This window comes from Lygodium microphyllum, chromosome 23 (assembly GCF_053477565.2).
Source record: "Lygodium microphyllum isolate KBCC chromosome 23, Lygodium_microphyllum_v1.1.10, whole genome shotgun sequence".
Lineage (NCBI taxonomy): Eukaryota > Viridiplantae > Streptophyta > Polypodiopsida > Schizaeales > Lygodiaceae > Lygodium > Lygodium microphyllum.
Window position 1 is genome coordinate 94,723,321 of NC_141157.1, and position 21,029 is coordinate 94,744,349.

A 21,029-nucleotide genomic window follows, 5' to 3' on the forward strand; every position below is an offset into this window, starting at 1 on the left:
GTTTTGAGTTTGAAGTAGCACAAGCAATGTGTGCACGTTTGAACGATGTGTTTTGAGTTTTTAGGTTTTTGAATGGACAAGTCTATCCATCTAATTTTGCCACCAAACCTAGCATCCTAACTAGGACATGGTAAACGATGCGTGGACATTCGTGGTAAGTTTCAAATCTCAAGTTTCGAGTGAATGATATGTTTCATCGAAGAGAAACTAGCATCTTATCTCATCGTGATTAACTTTAAACATGTCGTCATGCTATTCCGACAGACGTAGTTCAAGAAAAGGGAATATATATTCGAGGAACATCTAAGTCTCATGATAAGAAATATGTGCATCACATTATATCAATGAAAATACATGTTTTCGAGCATACATTGCTGTGTGTCCCCATTATGTAACATCAAAATGTGGACCATCAATAAAGTCCACAAATGTACCCATCGTAGGTTCATGTTGAGTGGGGCAATAATCTACGTTCATGTGGAAGGTTGGATCACATGGCATATATGATAATGAGATATTGTAACCACCTTTACCCCATATGCTAGTTTTGGCAACAAAATAGTGATAGTGAAAAGACAATAGTGACACCCAAGTTAAAAGACAATATGAGTAATCCAACAATCATTTATCCAACAAATAGTGATAGTGACACCCAAGCTAAAAGACAATATGAGTAATCCAACAATTATTTATCCACATTAGTTTTAGTGACACACACACACACACACACACACACAACTAGGCTTAGACTAGTCCATCTACCTTTAAATTTTGGGATTTAATTATAGCATTCTATTTAATGTAAGTAAGAAAGTTCTATCATTCTTCTACAGACTTTGGCAATCTAAACCCATTAAGTGGATGACCAAGGCTATTAAAGGTCATATTCAAAAATGAAAGAGATTAACATTACAAAGTGGTAAGGGTTCAAGGTAATTTTGTGTAATATCCTATATTGTGCTTCTTGTTGCTTTAGCATACCAATTGAATTGAGTTAGTTGGCTTTCATTAAGAGATGGAGATTGCACTACTAATAGATGAATGAAAACTCAAGTCAGTGGAGTATACAATTAAAAATGCTATCATTATTGTTTCTAGATAAGAAGATGCTGTAGCTTTTGGATATATGGAAAAAAACGATTAGTGTGCATTAAATGTCTGATTCAAAACCTAGTGATTTGTCTTTTGAGGTGCCTTGCACAATTCTAGGGTGGTGATCACATGTACCATTTTAATACTCACTTGGGAAGAATCTTTGTTGTGCATGGTGCAAGTAACAATGCAAGTGCTGCTTCACCCACTCCCGATTTTAGCCAGTCCTCTGACAATGTTGTTGCATTGCTTAGACGACTTCCATAAAAATGTGATTCAAAACAAACATTTGCAATAGTGAAGGATATCATATAACTTGAGAATTTGCCTATAAGGTATGATGAAAACATCTTATTGGAACTTTCTTATGCTCAATCCTCACATCAAGGTGGATGGGCCTGGAAAATAAATTTGATGGGCATGTATGGACAAAGATTATGACTAGCAATATTTCAGACTTTACTAAAATTGTTAGAATGACAAGATGTGCAAGACATTTGTAGTGTGTAAATCCTCTCTGTTTAGAATTCTTGAGAATACGATAAAGAAATGAGTTGCACTGAAAGGATTCCTGATTAAAGTTTGTGAACTAAATTCTACTATTTAGCCTTCTAAGAGAATGCATTTTTTATTTTACAATGCATCTCCAATATGCATTTTTACTTATCCATGCAAATTGTTCTTATGTTTTCCATTTGGAGATGGCAACAAGAGCATCACAAGAGGAATAAGTAATTTAGGATATCATAAGCACCTTGTGGGAGAAGGTGTTTCCTGAATGGTAATGGAGGATGTAAAGGAAAACATTCAACATTATATTCAACAAGATTGGAAGGGTAGGCCAAAGTCCTGGAAAGGACAATGACAAAATAAATTTTCATGGAATAAATTCTAACAAGCACTTCTACTGGGACCAAAAAAATATGAGAAAGAATTAGATGAGCTAGTTTCTCAGCTCACACCTACTCTTGATATGAGAAAAATATCACAATGGAAATGGATTTTCATGGAGAGGTCAAAATGTGTGTTGATGGTTATCATGGGCAAGTTGAGTTATCCTTTGAGAGATGCCATGTGTTCAATATGTCAACCTAGGGCTATCATGAATCACGTGGTGGGGGGACTTGCTTAAGCTGTTGCGCCAAACACACAAGTGAAAGCTTACTCAAGAAGACAACATACACACAAGTGGTGGGGGGACTTGCTTAAGCTGCTTCACCAAACACACAACACACACATAAGTGAAAGCTTACTCAAGAACACAAGAACAGAGATGGAGAGGCCAAAACATTTTCTTGCTGGTTTCTTCTTCTTCTTCTTCTTCTTTCATGCACAATACAATGTACACAAAGTATAGATAATATATAACATAAGGGAAAGTAGCATTCTAAGTCAAATAGTGCATAATTGGCTATACTAATCGATCGACGTTGTAATTATGCCAATTGTAGGTAGGTGCAACAAACTAAACATAATAAGTGATAAGTTAGTGGCCATGTGAGGATCATAATGACCACTGACATGCTAAGTGTAGATGTGCGGACCCATCTAGCCATGCTATCCATCATCAATGTTTGCACATGTTAAGCTTGCCATTTAAATGCTCCCCCCCTCAAGCTCAACTGTATCTCTATAACTCCAAGTATGGTTCTAAACTTTCGAAGCTTCTTTGTGCCCAATGCCTTTGTGAAAATGTGAGCTATCTAATCCTATGTGTCGACATATACCAAGTCAATCTCTCTTACAAGTACCATCTCTCTCACACCTCAATGTGTTTTATCTTAGCATGGAATACTGAGTTCTAAGCTAGATGTATGCTGCTCATGTTGTCATAATGAATGACAATTGGACCATCTACCTACACATCCAAATCACCCAACAACTTTTACAACCATACCACCTTACATGCTGCCATAACAACACCTCTATACTCAACCTATGTATTCGATAAAGCAAATGTAGGTTGCTTTTTATTTCTCCATGTAATTGCTGCACTACCAAGGGAAACATGAATCTAATAGTAGATCTTCTGTCTCACATACTACTAGCCCAATTTTCATTTGTGTATCCAAACTACATTCTTACTCGTTTCATAAAAAAGTCCATAGTGTAAAGTGGACTTTACATACCTCAATATGCATCTAATTGCATCCAAATGAGGCTTTCTAGGCATCTGCATAAATCGAGTGACAAGGCCAATATCATAACTAAAGTTTGGCCTTGTGATACAGTCATGTAAATCAAATTTTCCACTATTCTCCTGAACATTGGATTACTCAGTGGGGCCTTTACATTACCATGTGCTCTCTGTATACTTTTTGTCCTGACTGAAGGAATACCAAGCTCATTATCCAAACTCTTTGAACCACTGGAATCTCTATCAAATCCGAAATGAATAGTAGGTGCATCATTATCATCCAACAATTTCTTCTCCCCTTTGTCTTTATTTGCAACACTTATAGATCCACCTGGAGATGTGGGGCTACTCCTTAGTCTCCTAGACCAAGGGCTAACTATATATGTAGTACCAAATGATGGTTTTGGTCCACTAAGACTCTACAATTCTTGCTTTTCTTTTTGCACACAACTATCATGATCATCATTATCATCAAATGCATCACCACTAGATGCATATCAACTACTCATCTCATAAAAAATAATATCCTTGCTCACTCTGAACCCACCTTGTGACACAAGGTTATAACAATAATACACTTTCTCTCTAAAGAATATTCAATAAAAATTACATTCTTCAGCCTTTGGATCAAGCTTCTTTCGTTGCTTGTATGGCACATGAACATATGCAATACAACTAAACACTTTCAAGTGTGATACGTCGGGCTTCTTGCCTATAAAACATTCTTTGGGGGTCATCCCATGAATTGCAATTGTGATAGTTTTGTTTATAATATAGATAGCATTATGAATCGCTTTAGTCGAAAAATGTTTTAACATATTCTTTTTAGCCATCAACACGCGTGTGCAACTTCTGCAATATGCCTATATTTTCTTTTTGTGACCCCATTTTGGTGTGGGTAATACCTGTAAGTAAATTATCTCCCTATCCCATGAGATCTCAACAAGTCATTAAGCTTATTAGAGAGGTACTCTCCCCCTCCATCTGATCTCAAGTACTTAAATTTCAAGCATGTGTTTGTTTCAACAATAGCCTTGAAAGATTTGAAGTGCTCAAATACATCACTCTTTTTCTTCATGAAATATATCCACAGCTTCCTTGAACAATCATTAATAAATGTGACAAAGCATTTGTTGCCACCAAGAGATACATTATGTGTAAGCCCCCAAATATTTGTATATACAATGTTAGCTACATTTCTACTCACATCTTTGTCATGCAAAAAAGGTTATCTTGCTTGCTTATCAAACTGACATGCTTCACACACTTTGTGAAATTTTGAAACTCTAAAAGTAGGCAACCATGTAACTAATCCTTGGGACCATATTAATTATAGCATTTTCTCGTTTTCATGTCAAATACATTTATGCCATATTTCAATGTTTGCGATTTCTCCTTTTTCTTTAGTATACATAACACCATTCATAGTAGGAATTTCAACATCTAAAGTGAACATGCGGCCAACTTTACTTCCTATTGCAAGCCACTTGTACTTATCATTAAAGTCTTCTATAAAAAAATATTTTGTATTAAATCAAACCAACAACTCTTGCTCCACCATTTGGCCAATAGACACTAAATTCTTTGTGATTGATGGCACATGTAATACATTTGATAGAGTCTTTGTCTGGCCATCATGCAAAGAGAATGAAACATTTTCAATGTGTGAAATTGGGTGAAAACTTGTAATTCCTTACTATCTGGCATAATTGTCTTGCTTTATCCTGAATATGAAGTTAGTTGCAAGTTGTACCATCAAATTTGGCATCGTTTATGCAACTTGTGATGATGCAATGAAATTGGTATCTGTATGAATCATCACCCATCTACACATAACTTGTATTTTGTAAATCCTATATCTCTTGAAACCATTCAGCATGACTAGATGTACCTGAATCAACATACCATACATCGTCATGGGTCCCCTTTCGTGTAACATCATTCATCATATATTGCATAACAAATAGACACTCATTTTTATCTTCATTCTGTCTCGTGAAAATGATGCATAGTTTCCTTGTTGCAATTTACCACTATGCATATCATTCTTCTTAGTATAACAATGGGATGCAATATGATCTTTTTTGCCACAATAATAGCAAATAATAACAGAATTTCTAGGACCTCTATTCTACCATCCAGCTCTTCCTCTAGAGTTTCCCTTGCCTCTAAAGTTTCCATGGCCTCCTAAAACCTACATTTCATGGATTGTTGATTTAACCTGTTTTGCTAGTTATCACCAGCACGTTCCATACCATAGTCTCTCGAAGAGGATCTACCATGTCCCCTTCCTAAACTTGAGTAAAATGCTCGGACTTGTTCACCATTTCTTTCAGATGAGTCACCCTGTACATTGATCTCTTTGGTAATCATGAGAGAGACCAACTCATTAAAATTTAGAAATGGCTTCTATACATATACAAACGTGACAAATTATTTCCAAGCCTTCTCATTGTTAAGGCCATCCAAAGTAAATGAAACCAAATCATCATCATTAGGCATTGCATCAATCACTGCCAAAGCATCTGCAATGCTTCTCACCTTCAAAACATACTCATTGACAGACATATTCCCTTTCTTAAAAGTATTCAACTCTTGCTTGGGTTGAATCTTCCATGCCTTTGTATTTACTGAAAATATGCTCTCAAAAATTATCCAAGCTATATGTGAATTTTTTGCATTCCTGATATGTCTCATATCAATGACTATAGATAGCCAATACATCACCTTTTGTTCTACATGTTGAGCTTATGTCACCTCCACTATTCTTTTGGATTTAATATCATTAGTAGCACAATGCTCTTTAGACATCTCTTAGCATCATTGATTTAGAAATCCCCTACTGATGTATGGCATAATCCTTGGTTTATTGATTTTTTAAATTTATTTTTGATTAAGTAGTGGATAATCTTATGAATTATGAGGTGAATTTTCTCTCCTTTATGTACATCAAGGGTGATTTGCAAGTAGCAAATGAGGAAGACATGAATACTTATGTGGGGATGTTATTTTGCAAGCAATTTTATACGTGCTTTCTATTGAGTTGACCTTATTAGAAGGCCATCACACATACATTCAATGGACCTCCTATTGTAGGGGATGCTTTTGGCATCCACCTCTGCATGAAAACATTATGGTCTACTTGAGCTGATGCGCCAAACATACGCCATATACAGAAGAGGAAGCTCACTCAAGAACACAAGAAGAGAGATGGAGGCCAAAACGTTTTCTTATTGGTTTCTTGTTATTCTTCCATATATAATACAATATACAAAAAGTATAGATAAGATACAACATAAAGAAAAGTGTCCTCCTACTAAGTCAAACAATGCATAATTGACTATACTATTCAACTAGCACTAGAACTATGCCAACTTTAGGTAGGTGCAACAAACTAAATATAATAAGTGATAAGTTAGTGGCCATGTGAGGATCATAATGACCATCAATATGCTAAGTGTAGATGTGTGGACCCACCTAGCCAAGTGATCCATCATCAATGTCTACACGTGTTGAGCTTGCTATCTCAATAAAAGGCCCTGCAATAACTGTTGTTAACTCGGTAAATAAAATAAGACTTGTTAGGGGAGAGCTTTCCAAGTTTGAGGTATGTTTTAATTTCGTCAAAAGAATGAGGGATTAGAACACAATGGAAGAGGTATAAACAATATCAATTGGGGATTTCAAGATGGAGGGACACATAGGCCTAGACTTTGTTTGGGGAGTTGCTTAATAAGGTCATGGAGAAGGAAGGATATGGAAAAGCTAATTTCATAGGATTTATGGGGACTAATGAAGCTCTCGCTAACTAGCATGCAATGAGAGCTGTGTTCAATGGTTATCCCAATAAATTATTTCAAATAAGGAAAGGTTGTGTTTCTTCCATTGGGGGAGAAAAGTCTCCAATATCATGCCAAAGAGTGTATTCCCCCTCCTCATAGTCAAGAAGAGATTAAGTTAAAGTGTATACTTTGGAAAAATGCTTCTTCCGAGCAAGCTAGTGAGTTTGAGTTGCAGGATCTAAGAAATTGGTTGAAAGATGGACATGCTGATAGTTCAAATCTATCACTACTAGAAACCTAGCTTTATGATGGTATGCAAGAGTTGGGCATTAGGGTGAATATATGATTGAGGTAGCATAGAACTTTATATCTACTTGAATAGTCTCACTCTTGGTTTTTATATCCTTTTAATCCTTTCATTTTGTTAATGTTTTTGATAGTGATAACAAATACCTTATTCCATTTACAAACCTTTCATTACGGTAATATTCCTTAGGCAAAAGGGAATCTTTTATATAGATTCGTTGTCCCACTTCCAAACCCTATCAACCCATATGTCATTAGAAAGGTCTTAATGAGTAGAATCTAAATCCTCAAACTTTGAAAAGTTTGAAGCTCGTTAATTTTTTTTCATTATGCCTCCTTTTCTAGGGAAGATTGTGACATGGCATTCCTTAGAAGGCCCATTTTTGAGTTCAAAACTCCCCTAATGGCATGTACCTTTGTTTTGACTATGGCCTTGCTTCAAAGTGCAAGATATATGGTCGTCTTGAAGGGTAAACATATTGGAAGTGGCCCTAGGATTGAGCACCTCAACAAAAAAAGAGCACCCACACGCAACCCTCTTGCGCTAACAATCATGATTAATCTTACAATGATGTTGTGGAGGAGCTATAAGTACCAAAAAGGAGGTTTTCAACTAATGGGAATGCAAGAACTATACGAAAAAATGAAAATATGTAATGTGTAGTAGGAGACAATGACTCCCATGAACTAGAGTATGAATATGTAACTCAATCAATGTGAGTGTGTAGAACAAGCATCCAAAAATTAGGGCTCTCACCTATCATTGAGGAGTTACATGAATATACAACTCAATCAATGTGAGTGTGTAGAACAAGCATCCAAAAGGTAGGGCCCTCACTTGTCATTGAGGAGGATATTCATAAAACAATGTGGGCTATTCATATAATCAATGCTAGTATTGAGGTAAGATGTCATGGATACCTTGAGGACAAAGGAAAAAAGTATGACAAGCTAATTGATCAAAAGGGTAGGGCAAGTTTAATTGCTATCTCATCCTCTAAGATTTTGGGGTAGAGTTAATGTGCATGGCTCCAAGAGACAAATGGTATGACTTTGTGGAAGTAATTTGGATCATACATGGACTTCATCCAATATTATTGAAGAGTATCCTGGGAAGTCCCCTCAAGAGTGGTTACTTGCAAGGGGCACAAATTTGATATTAGAGAAAATACATGAGCTTGACAAGTATAATTCAAGATTAAACAGGGGTCTATTGCGAGAGCAATGCTTGCTAACTTCAAAAAGTTGGATGTAGATGCTATATGTTCGGATGTGAGGCCCTTGCATCCTGACAACAAACCAGTTGTTTTGACCAAGTTTGTGACAAAAGACATGAGTGCAAGGATGAACTTTGATGTTTAAATGGAATGTGCTATACATATGAAACAAGCGATTAAAAGTAATGAACATGTGGAGTATATTATATCTTTTGAAGGTAGCCAAAAGAGAGCATAGATATATAAGATGGTGGCATGAAGATTCTTATCATGTACTTGTATGGACTTCCACATTCGAGTTGAATGAGGAAGAAAGTATATGCCATGCAAACATCCATACTATATATTTATAAAAACATTGGCACTTGATGCAAGGGTACTGTTATAATATCCAAGATACACACTCGACTTTCTTAATACTTAAAATATATATGGTAAATATTATGCTGGCACAGAGAGAGAACAAATGAGAGAAAAGAAAGATGTAGAGAGAGAGAGAGAGAGAGAGAGAGAGAGAGAGAGAGAGAGAGAGAGAGAGAGAGAGAGAGAGAGAGAGAGAGAGAGAGAGAGAGAGAGAGAGAGAGAGAGAGAGAGAGAGAGAGAGAGAGAGAGAGAGAGAGAGAGAGAGAGAGAGAGAGAGAGAGAGAGAGAGAGAGAGAGAGAGAGAAAGAGAGATTGACAACACACTAGGGACTGGAAGATGGGCCAAACCCCCCCCCCCCCCTTTGTGGAGTCATATTATTGACAAGGAGCAAGCTCCTCCATTACACATAAACCAGTTCGTACTTGTAGATCTTGGAGATAAGATCACAGTTCCTTGCACGGTATACAACCGGCTAACACTTGCACAACTTGGAAGTTGGCACCTTTTGATCCTTCTTGAGCCTCCTTCTCTCCTACACAGCATGTGTAGGGCTCTCCTCTTGGCGCTTGATTTTAGCAGAGCTTCTGGAGCACTTGCACCTTCTCTTCTCCTCTTGGAACTTGATTTTAGTAGAGCTTCCGCAATACTTGCACCTTCTCTTCTCCTTGATTTCAGTAGAGTTTATGTAGTACTTGCACCTTCTCTTCTCCTCTTGGAACTTGATTTCAGCGAAGCTTCCGCAACACTTCTCTTCTCCTCTTGGAACTTGATTTCAGAGAAGCTTCCGCAACACTTGATTTCTTGATTTCAGCGGAGCTTTCGCAACACTTGATTTCAGTAGGGCTTCCGCAGCACTTGCACATTTTCTTCTCCTCTTGGATGCATGCAAAGTGATGCTTCCTTCACCTCTCTCACACCCAAGGAGAGCCTCGTCTTTTATAGGCTTTCAAGAGCTTCTCTTCTTGGAGAGAGACTTGAGTTGATATTCATGCAAGATGTGGCTGTTCCAGGACCTACTTTGCAGCACCAATTTTGAGATATCTCTCTGTGTGTTGCTTGGATGAAAAAATGTCAAACACAAAAGTTGTAGATCTTGTTGTTTCCAATAACTTGCGCATGCCATTTTTAGAGATCATCTTTCTATTAGGAGATAATTTAAACATGGATTCACCATGTCTTAAAAAAAAAAAGGTTCTTAAATTGTACTCTTAACTTGTGGTCCATGCAACCATCTTAAGGAGAGTTCATTAAATTGCCTTGGGCCTCAACCTTAAGATTGACTTTCACACAAAAGCTTGTGTCATTTTAGACCTTAGAATGAGAAAATCACTTCTCTCATCACTTCCAGAGGATCATGTCTCTCATATTTCTTAGTGAGAGAATTACCTCTCTCGTCTTTCTTAATGAAAGAAAAGACCTTAAACCTTGACTTGTAAGGGAGAGGATGACCCCAAATGAATGCAATGCTCATTACACACAAGTAAACGTTCCCATGAGTCCCCGAATGCACACATAAATACATATACACAATGCTAATGAACTTTCTCTTATTAAAACTTAATCCATCTTCATTTATATGTAACTCCTTGGTTCTTGTGTACACTCTTACACTTGGCAGACACTTCTTTCCCCCTTCATAACTTGTATTGCATGTACCAGATATCCCCCTAAGTGCTCTAATCACCCCATTAAGTGATGCACTAGGAATACTGGTCTCTAAATGGCCTCATGGCCATGCTAGATCATCATCAACACTTAAAGAAATGCGAGTCATTAATTTATTGACATAAATTTATTAAATAGAGAATAAACAATCAATTTAGTGACAGGTATATAAGTTTATGCATCTAGTTGTACTCACTAGAGAGGAGTTACATCAAGCTCTTAAGTAGCTATCTCTACACTTTTATTTTGCCTTTCAAGTCTACATTGTAACCTATGGTCTTCATCACTCTTAGTACTATCATCCACATCTTAGTTGCTCTCTTTTTTGTTTAAATAAAGCTATGGATCTTTTTGGTCTCTTGACAAGAAATGTATGGACATTATTACTCTCAGTAATTACATCGTTCTCCTAGTTTCTCTCTTTTCTGTTTGAAGAAACACCTTCTTTTTATGGGAATGACCTTTATGTCCAATGCTCATGTTGTTTTCTAGACTCACTATGGATGCCTTTGTATATCTAGTCAAAATGACTACTATTCTCTAATATACAAAGTATATATACAATCCTTTGTCATCATTATGTGTAGGGAGGAGCAGCAACATTTTCTGCTATGAGTAGTTGTAATTTGTAATTAAAAATATGCTTTGTAGTTTCTTAATAAGACTAAAGCTAGAGCAATGCCTTCCAATATAATCTCTCGATTTCATTGGCTTGTTCACTAAAAAAATTTCGCTCTCCATTTGGCAAACCCCTCTTTGATATACCTCATTTTTTGAGTGGGTGCATGTTCTACCATCTACATAGAAAAACCAACACAAAACAAAGACTTTCCCATTTAGGTGGTATTATTTGAACAAATAAATGGACAAATAATTAGCAAACAAAGACATTTACAAGGGGTAAGGCTAGTTTTGGATGATTTCATGTAGTATTACAAATGCTCAATGCTCCAATTCTTTAGTATTCCAATTCATTTCATTCTTAAAAATTTTCAATATCCCCCCATTAAAATTTCATTATCCCCCCCTCCCCCTTCAAATAGTAGTGAACAACTTCCTAGTTGGAAATAGGTATTGTACTACTCTTAATGTGTGCATGATAATGAATGCAAAAATTCATTGATTATTTACAAAGAGTAGGTAAAATTTCACAACCTTCCTCTTCTCTATTTGGAAGGACATATAAGACCCTTGTGATGCTTTTGATTTTTATTGTTACCATAAGTTTGCATTTTCCAAGCTTGGCCTTAATATGGATGAAGTTTGACAATACTTAGTACAAATAGGGGTCATCCCAAAATCCATAGGGTATTGAAATCTGAGCCTTCATCGATGAGGGTGTTGGTTAAGACTTCTTTAGTAGATAACAATTTAATCCTAAGGTAGATAGGTAGTATAACATGTTGCTCGTCACAGTCCACATATGTAGGTGGTATAACCCATTCCTCATTGTAGTCCATATTGTTACTTACGACTATCCTTATTTGAAGCTTGGTTTCTCTCCTATGTCCTTAGGTAGTTATCATAGAGGGCTCTTGGTTTTATAAACTCTAGCTAGTGTTTTAATGGGCCTTTCCCTAAGGGTTGTTTGTACCTAGGATGTCCTAGAGGATAATTTTTTTTATGCAGCTTTCTTTGAAGTGTTCGATTCCCTCCCCTTCTTCCAGTATTTCTATTTCTATATTCCTAGTTTGCCTAATATCATGGACATGGTAGGGTTCTAATCCCTAGAAATTCAACATGCAATGGCATTCTTAAGTGCCTACTAGAGGACTAAGCCCCCTCTATCAAACATTATTTGTTGCATATATTTGTTGGACTAGGCCTTGATACGAGCTTTCTCAATGATTAGTGCATGGGTGATCAAGAGCTTCATTTCTACAAGGTCCTACAATTTGGTGAGATAGTTGATCCAAGCCTTATTCCCTTTCCATATCTCTTGTATTCCTATGCACAAATTAGGGATCAAGAATTATTGTCCCAATCAATCCATAACTTGGAAACTATTTTAGTCAAGATGTTAATTAGAATTTTATTTGTTGATTTCACTTGTTGTTTGGCTTGTGGCTAGTAGGAGCTGATTTCCAATGGATGACTAACAAAGCTGAGAGTAGGTGTTCTATCACTTCACTTCATTAAAGAGTTGGGCTTGTTGGTTCTATGCAGGATGGAAAAAAGAAATACATGTCGGATGTATTTCATGCCCCGAATATCACCAAGAACCTGGTTTCTGTTGGTCAAATGGTTGAGCAGGGCTTACAGGTTAGATTTAATCCTCATGGATTCTTTGTTGAGGATATGAAAAATAAAGGTCGCTTGATAGCAAAAGGAAAGAAGAAGGGAAGAATGTTTACGTTGGATGCAGACATGCCTGAATTGAGTGCAACAATGTTTACACATGGGACCGGTGTAGTTGCAGATATTGATATCTGGCATAAACGAATTGGTCATGTTAATGTACATCGACTTAAATCAATGCAAGCCCAAAATATTGTTGTAGGATTGCCTAAATTCAAGGTTGTAGAAATGCATAAGGTATGTGAAGCGTGTCAATTTGGAAAACAGGCAAGGAAACCATTTCCTAGACATGGTCAAGAGAGTAAGAAGCCATTGGAATTAATCCACTCTGATGTGTGGACTACTAAAACTGCATCTATTGGAGGCTGTCATTATTTTGTCACTTTTATTGATGACTATAGCAGAAAAGTTTGGGTGTATTTTATGAAAAAGAAAAGTGAAGTGTTTGGGCATTTCAAAACTCTTAAAGCTATGGTTGAAAAAGAAACAGGCCTGCAAATAAAATGCCTAAGGTCAGATGGAGGGGGAGAGTACCTCTCAAATGAGTTTGCAAGGTTCCTGCAGGAGCATGACATAAAGCATCAATATTCATGCAGTCATACCCCACAACAAAATGGAATTGTAGAAAGGAAAAACAGGCTTATTGGAGAGGTATTTCGTGCCATGCTCAACGAAAAAGACTTGCCAGATTTTTATTGGACTGAAGCAGTTGCTACAACAATCTACATAATGAATAGGACTCCCACTGTAGCAATACATGGGATGACTCCAGAGGAGAGGTATAGTGGTAGGAAACCAGATATTTCTCATTTGAATTTTTTTGGCTGCATTGCCTATGTTCATGTGCCAGATGAGTTGAGATCCAAGTTGGATCCAAAAGCTGAGAAGTGCATCTTTATTGGTTATTCTCTGCGCAGAAAGGGTATAGATGCTATAACCCTTCTACTCGTAAGTTTACAGTGAGCAGAGATATTGTTTTTGATGAGATGAGTAGCTGGTATAAACCAATAAATGTGATTGATGATGTAGATGCACAAAATGGTAATGCTGCACAGAATTCATAGCAGCAGTCACAAAATATTAGTGGACTTGGAGTGTCCTTTAGCAGTGGTTCACATTCTTCACCATGGACAGGCAGATTGAGATCAGGAGAATCTCCTCAAAAAAATGTAGATAGTGGTATGCAGGTTTCACGAAAAGGAAAAGAGAAGGTAGATCAGCCCATGTTTGATGTGAATGCAGGTCACTCTTATGTGGATGGTGAATCCAGTGGCTCAGAACAGAGCATTGATGATGAGTTGGGTATTCCTTCTATTGTTACACCTGGAGTAAGGAGGACCAAGGATGTTTTGAGAGCACCTGGGAATGAACCTACTTTGCGTAGGTCTACCAGAGCTAGGTATCTTGTGGATAGACTGAAATATGATGGATTTACAGCAATTCACTATGCCTATATGGTCAAAGTGATACAAGAACCAGAACCCACTTCTTTTGAGCAAGCCATGGGAAAAGAAAAATGGGAGAAATCCATGGATGAAGAAATGGATGCCTTGGAAGCAAATGCTACACGGGAATTGGTACCTTTGCCTAAAGATAATAATGCAATTGGTTGTAAGTGGGTTTATAAGGTGAAGCACAATGCAGATGGTTCTGTGAACAGATACAAGGCAAGATTAGTAGTCAAGGGGTATGCACAAACATATGGCATTGATTATAAAGAAACATTCAGTCCAATTGCAAGGATGGCAACCGTAAGAGCAGTCATTGCTATGGCTACATCAAAGGGATGGTCTTTACATCAGATGGATGTAAAGAATGCCTTCTTGCATGGTGATTTGCAAGAAGAGGTCTATATGGAGCAACCACCAGGTTATGTGCATGCTATTCATCCTGAGTTTGTTTGCAGGTTGAAGAAAGCCTTGTATGGCTTGAAGCAAGCACCTAGAGCATGGTCTGACAAGATAGGACAGTATTTTGTCACTATTGGCTTTCAGATTTCCAAGGTAGATTTCTTACTTTATATGAGAAAAATAGAGAAAGGTATTATGCTACTTGTCATTTATGTTGATGATTTGATTATGACAAGTGATAGTGATGAAGATATCCTTCATGTGAAAATGCTATTGAAGTAGAAGTTTGAGATGAAGGATTTGGGAGAGCTGCATTATTTCTTGGGCATTGAGGTGATTAGATCACCAAGTGGGATACGGCTCTTGCAGAGGCAGTATGGATAGGACATGCTGTCCAAATATGGGATGACAGGCTGTAAGCCTATTTCAGTTCCTTTGGAGCAGAATGTGAAGCTAAGCGCAGATACAGGTGAGCTTCTGGAAGACACTACTATGTACAGACGCATAGTAGGAAGTTTGATGTATATGACTATTATCAGGCCAAATTTGAGCTATGCTGTTGGATTTGTAAGTCAGTTTATGCAGGCTCCAAGGAAACTGCATTTGGATGCGGCTAGACGTATACTCAGGTATGTGAATTCCACATTGCAGTATGGATTATTTTATGAGATTGGGATTCAGATACAGTTGCATGGATACACTGATGCTGCTTGGGCTGGTAGTATTTCTGATAGACGATCTACCAGTGGATATGTATTCTCTTTTGGGAGTGCTGCAGTCACTTGGAGCAGCAAGAAACAGCCTACAGTTGCCTTGTCGAGTAGAGAGGCTGAGTACAGGGGTGCAGCAATGGCTGTATGTGAGGTAGCTTGGTTACATAAGCTACTTTATGATATGCATCAGCCTACAGATGGGCCAGTTGTCATTTATTGTGACAACATGAGTAGTATACACTTGGCAAATAACCCAGTCTATCATGCTAGAACAAAGCACATTGAGGTGCATTATCACTATGTGCGGGAGAGGGTTTTACTAGGTCTTATTGATCTAGTTTATGTCAACACAGAGGATCAGATAGCTGACATATTTACGAAGGCATTGGGTGCAGAGAAGCTGCGCAAGTTTAGAGACCTGCTTAGTGTGTAGGAATTGGGATTGAGCTCGAGAGGGAGTGTTGAGATATCAAGCTCCACTCTTGATATGCCAGGGTGACCGTTGTGCATTTATGTCACCGACTTGTTAGCTGTAGATGCGGTTGGTACACTGCCCATGAATAATAGCTAGATGACAGCTATCCTTATCTACTCTAATTCGTGGCTCAATTAGTATGCCACCTTAGTTAGTTGAGTTTGGTTTGAGACCCATATATAGGGTTCTTCTATTTCTCTGTACTTGAGTTCTTTTGGCTTACACAACTAAGAAGAGGAAAACTATTTTTAGCCTCCACCTTTGTGTGTATTCCCCCATTGTGTAAGTGAGAAAGCTACAAGTGAGACTCCTTCCTTCTCTCCCACAATCTTGACAGTCCACTTCATGGCTATGTATTCATCTATGCTGGAGGTGCTGTTTCTTGGATGTCCAGGGTGCAGAAATGCACAACCCTTTCTACTACAGAGGCTGAGTATGTTGTAGCCACTGAGGCTTGCAAGGAGGCCATTTGGTTGCTAACCTTTGTATTGATGCTATCCCTACACTGCATTCGGATTCTATGAGTGCTATTCAGTTAGCCAAGAATCCAGTCTTCCATGTGAAGACGAAACACATTGAGGTGAGGTATCACTTCATACGTGGGGTCATTGAGGACAAGTCTGTTGATCTTGTCAAGATCTTGATTGACCAGAATCCTGCAGATCTGCTCACGAAAAGCCTCTGTACAAAGCGCTTTGCCTTCCTCATGAGGTTGATGGGCGTGGGATGAGATGACATCTTTCCTCATCATGTTGGACATGTGTACATGTTGTATTGTCTTTTTTTTCTTTTTGTTTTCACTCCTCACTAGGGCAGATTCGCCTTTAAGTGGGAGGTTGTTGGGGGTAAAGGCGCCTCTGCCTAGCCGCTCGTGTATTACTACACTGATAGTCACTACCACTGCACACTGCAGGTGGTAGATGCCCACGGTCACACATTGTGACTGTTGGAGTTCCCATTTCTTGTCTCTCTCTTTCTTGCTCTTGCTCTCGTGCCATAGCTCTCGAGTGCAAGCTTCGATCCTTCTCTCCTTTCAAATAGTTAATGTGAACAGTTGGCTTTTTGGATTGACAATTCGCTACTAGATGTCCAGGTTGATGACATTTGTAACAGACTATGGGTTTGGCCTTAGACACATTATTGGTAATAGCAAGAAGTTTAGGCATGTTGTGATTTGGTTGGAAAGATGGCTTAGGATTTGGATTTTTGTTTGATGGTAAAGTAGGGGGTCGTGTCCAAGATTTACGGAATGAAGATGGAAGGAAATGGTTTTGATTGAATCTTCAAAAATTTGAATTGAATTGTTTTGAACCAAAGTTACCATTAGTTTGAAATTGTTGTGCTCGCTTCTCTCGTCCTCGGATTTTGTCTTCAGTGTCATGGGCCAAGGAAATTGCATCTTCGAGAGTCGTTGGCTTGAACATGTTCACCTCCGCATAAAAATGTCCAAGTAAGCCAGACATAAACTTGCGTTTATGGGTTGCCTTAGGTACATCTTCGAGCATTCAAAGTTGCAATAAAGCATTCCAAAAATGCTCGGTATATTGTAAAATAGGCTCACGATCCCTCTGTTGTTGCAGAAGATCCCATTGTTTGATTGCTTTTTCGTGGAATTGAGGTGGAAGGAAATTCTGCAAAAATTTCTTTTGGAAAGTCTCCCAAGTAGTAGGACAATCAATGCTTTTGCAGACAATAGTCCATCATAAAGATGCTCTGTCCACTAGATGATTAGTGACACACTTAATTTTGTCTTTCTCAGCATACTGTTCTTCATGGAAATAATCATCAAATTGACTGATAAAAGCAAGTACAGTCTTTCCATCACGTGACCCATTGAAAGTACGAAATTTAAAATTTCTTTTACTTATCTTTGTTTCTTTCCGAATAGATTGCACTTCAAGTGTCGCATTGATTGTACGTTGTATAATATCTTCAGATTGCGGTCCATCTTGGTCAGTGGTAGATTGTTGCAAATTGGCCAATTGAGCTTGCAAAGTTTGACGTGCTCTTCATTCGTCTTGAAGCTACATCATAATTAGATCCAGTTTTTGCTCCATCGTTGGTTCCAGTAAATCACCTTCGTTCATAAAATCTTCCATGGTTTGATCGGACATCCTAGAAAATTCCAAAAGACCTCACACACTCGAAATCTTGTTAGCGGGATGAGCGTAGCTCAAAGTCGGGTTTACAAGGCTTATTTTTTTAAAAAAAAATGGCTTTTTGCAGTATTTCTTATTTGTGGATGCTGAAATTGATATCACGGTCTTCTTCCAAAAGGATATTCGTGCATGTAGTCTGTGTATAGCAATCTTGTTTGTTGGAATTGAACTCTGTCAGTCCCCAGGTGTGAACAAGGGCTTGTAGGGAAGTTGAAAATCTGTTTGAGACTAGCTATGTATGAACAACCACTATGGGAGAGGTTGAAACTTAAGAATTGGTAGCCTTAGTAGCTTTAAACTTTAAAGCTCTTGGTTTATAATTAAAAAAAACCAATCATTTGCTATTGCCGTGAGAAGAGGGGCCGTTTTCTAATGTCGTCGTCTGTGATGACATACTCCTGCCATAAGAGATCAAAATCTCAAGAGCTTTAAGCTTTTATAAGCTTTTAAAGCTTATCTCTTACTTAAATAATGATAATTAACTTCTTCTCTTATGTATGAATAGGTGACTTGATGTAGGAGTTTGTCTGTTGGTCCACCGCTTGTAGAGCTTGGTCCTTCGCGATCCAACAGTGTAGTAGGGGGTTCTTTACCGCCAGGAACGCGTTGGTATTGACGGATTGCCGCGAGACTAACTGTAGAGCTTGATCGTTCTAGGAGCTCTGCCTTCGCGCGAGATGGTAAGCGATTGGAAGCTCTTGATCTCAGCTTTGCTCTGATACCACTGGCGCACAGATCGGATGTTGTATGCATATGTAGGGAGCGTTGGAAGGTCCCCAAGAACAAAAGAACTCTACTTTTGGACAAAAAACAAGAGAGAAGACTTGCACAACATGAAGCAAAAGACTAATTGGGTACAATCTCCCCCCATGCCTTGTGCGAGCGCTTCACAAAGCATGTATTTGATATATTATTCATCTCCAAGCTCAAAAAATAGCCCAATTTACAATTAGCACGCTTTAGCTTTTTTGTTTGCTTTTGTCCAACTAAAGAATTAAAGCGATTGGGCACCCAAAGAGTCGGGCTGTGCCCAAATACAATGTCTAATAACAAATATTTAAATCATGCACCCATGTGCATACAAAATAATAAATAAATGGTAGGCACTACAATAAATAAGCGCGTCAAAATAAATATTGGCGCCATGCCTAAGATGCATGCCCATCATAAATGATAATTTCTTCTAAATAACTTGAATACACACTATCGCCTAGTGCTTCCCAACGCCACCGCTGCCTACTCTACACATCATTTGAAGCATTCACAATTGTTAGAAAATAATAAAATTAAACCGACAAAAGTGAATACCTAGCAGTCTTGCATTCACAATTGTTAGAAAATAATAAAATTAAATCGATAAAAGTGAATACCTAGCAGTCTTCAGCTACAAAATAAATAAATTGGTTATAACTCAATCCTAACCTTAATTTATTACGAGTGCGTACTCTAAACTCATAAACATCCATTAATTTAAATATGTATTTTGCGGAATCACTCGCTATGGAATCACCCACTTGCACATTAAATTAACAAGACGCACGAAAAGGACAGGAGTCCCCATCGACTTTTCACACAAGGAATCCACCTTGTGTATGAGCCCCGGTAACAAATATAATTTTACGGAATCCATCACAAAACCTCACAGAATCCACTATGAGATATGCGTCCTAGCATAAGAGTTTGTGACCAAAGCCCCGTGGTACCCTCACCTCCTCTTGCGCCGACTAGAGTTCCCTATGATAAGACCCTTTTGCATCATGATTGGTCTAATCTTACCAATGCGAAACAAAGGAGAAAAAGCTCTTGGATTAGGTTTTATTCATGCTGGCCTTGCGGACGTCTAGGGCCATTAGGAACATTGCCTCAGTCGGCATTCTATGCTCATTGGAATACTGTCTTAGTCGGTGATCTATATTTAGTCATCCATCTTTTAGCCTGATAATTAAAAAATATCAGTACCTAGCTTGCAATCACAATATCTTTATTTTGAATGTTTTATACTTAAACTTCTAACAGGTTTGTTTTCAAAACAAATCTTTTCTTTTCAAAATTTAATAATATCGAAACAATAAGTGTAAGTGGCGATACTTAATAACATCGAGTCAATTTAGCATAAGTGGCAAAATAACATCGAGTCAAATCAACATAAGTGGCAAAATCATACTTGAGAATAACTCCCTTGGAGTTTTGTGGGTCTTTGCCTGCACTAAAAGGAAATCTTGTATATTTTAATTACAAACAATATCATTTGGAAATTGCATCTCAAGGTCTCTTATATACCGAGGATTAGCGTTCGTGAGTCCCCCTCAGAGATTTTGTTTGATCAACACAAAAATTGGAAATATTAAATCTTTTAGGGACACAATACCTTCCTTGTACCCGCTTAGGTTCATCTTGTATAGACCCAAGTTACCCCTTGGAATTTGTGGTTAAGAATTCCTCAAAGAAATTATATGCAAAAATTGAATAAAATCTTATTTTACACATGCAGCATCTATTGCATGTTCATGGGATAAAGGCCTTGCTAGTTATTTTTATTTAAGAAAAATAGTACCTGAAGATCCATGATGACGAGTGCTTGGTTGATGGTATTTGTGGCTTCGTTTGTAATCCTCGTACTCGCCATTCCGTTTGTAGTAATTGTGTCCACAGCATTATTGGCAGCTCCTGCCTCCGCGACCTTTGTAGCTTTCTTCTTTAAGGCCATAGTCTTTAATCGCAAGATCGCAAAAAAGGGAATTTGGCAAAGGATCTTGGGGGTAAGTAGCTTGACATAATTTTCATTGACGGGGGAAAAAAGTGATCACCAAGAAATTCGAGAAATCTAGAAGAGTCTTAATTCCACATGGGAATAAGATAGAAGGGATGGAAGATTTGAATTTGAGAGCTCACGTAGTATCCTCCTTATCTTCTTGATGAGAAATTCTCATGCTCACACTTCTCTTGCCTCACTCCCTCTTGCTTTATACTC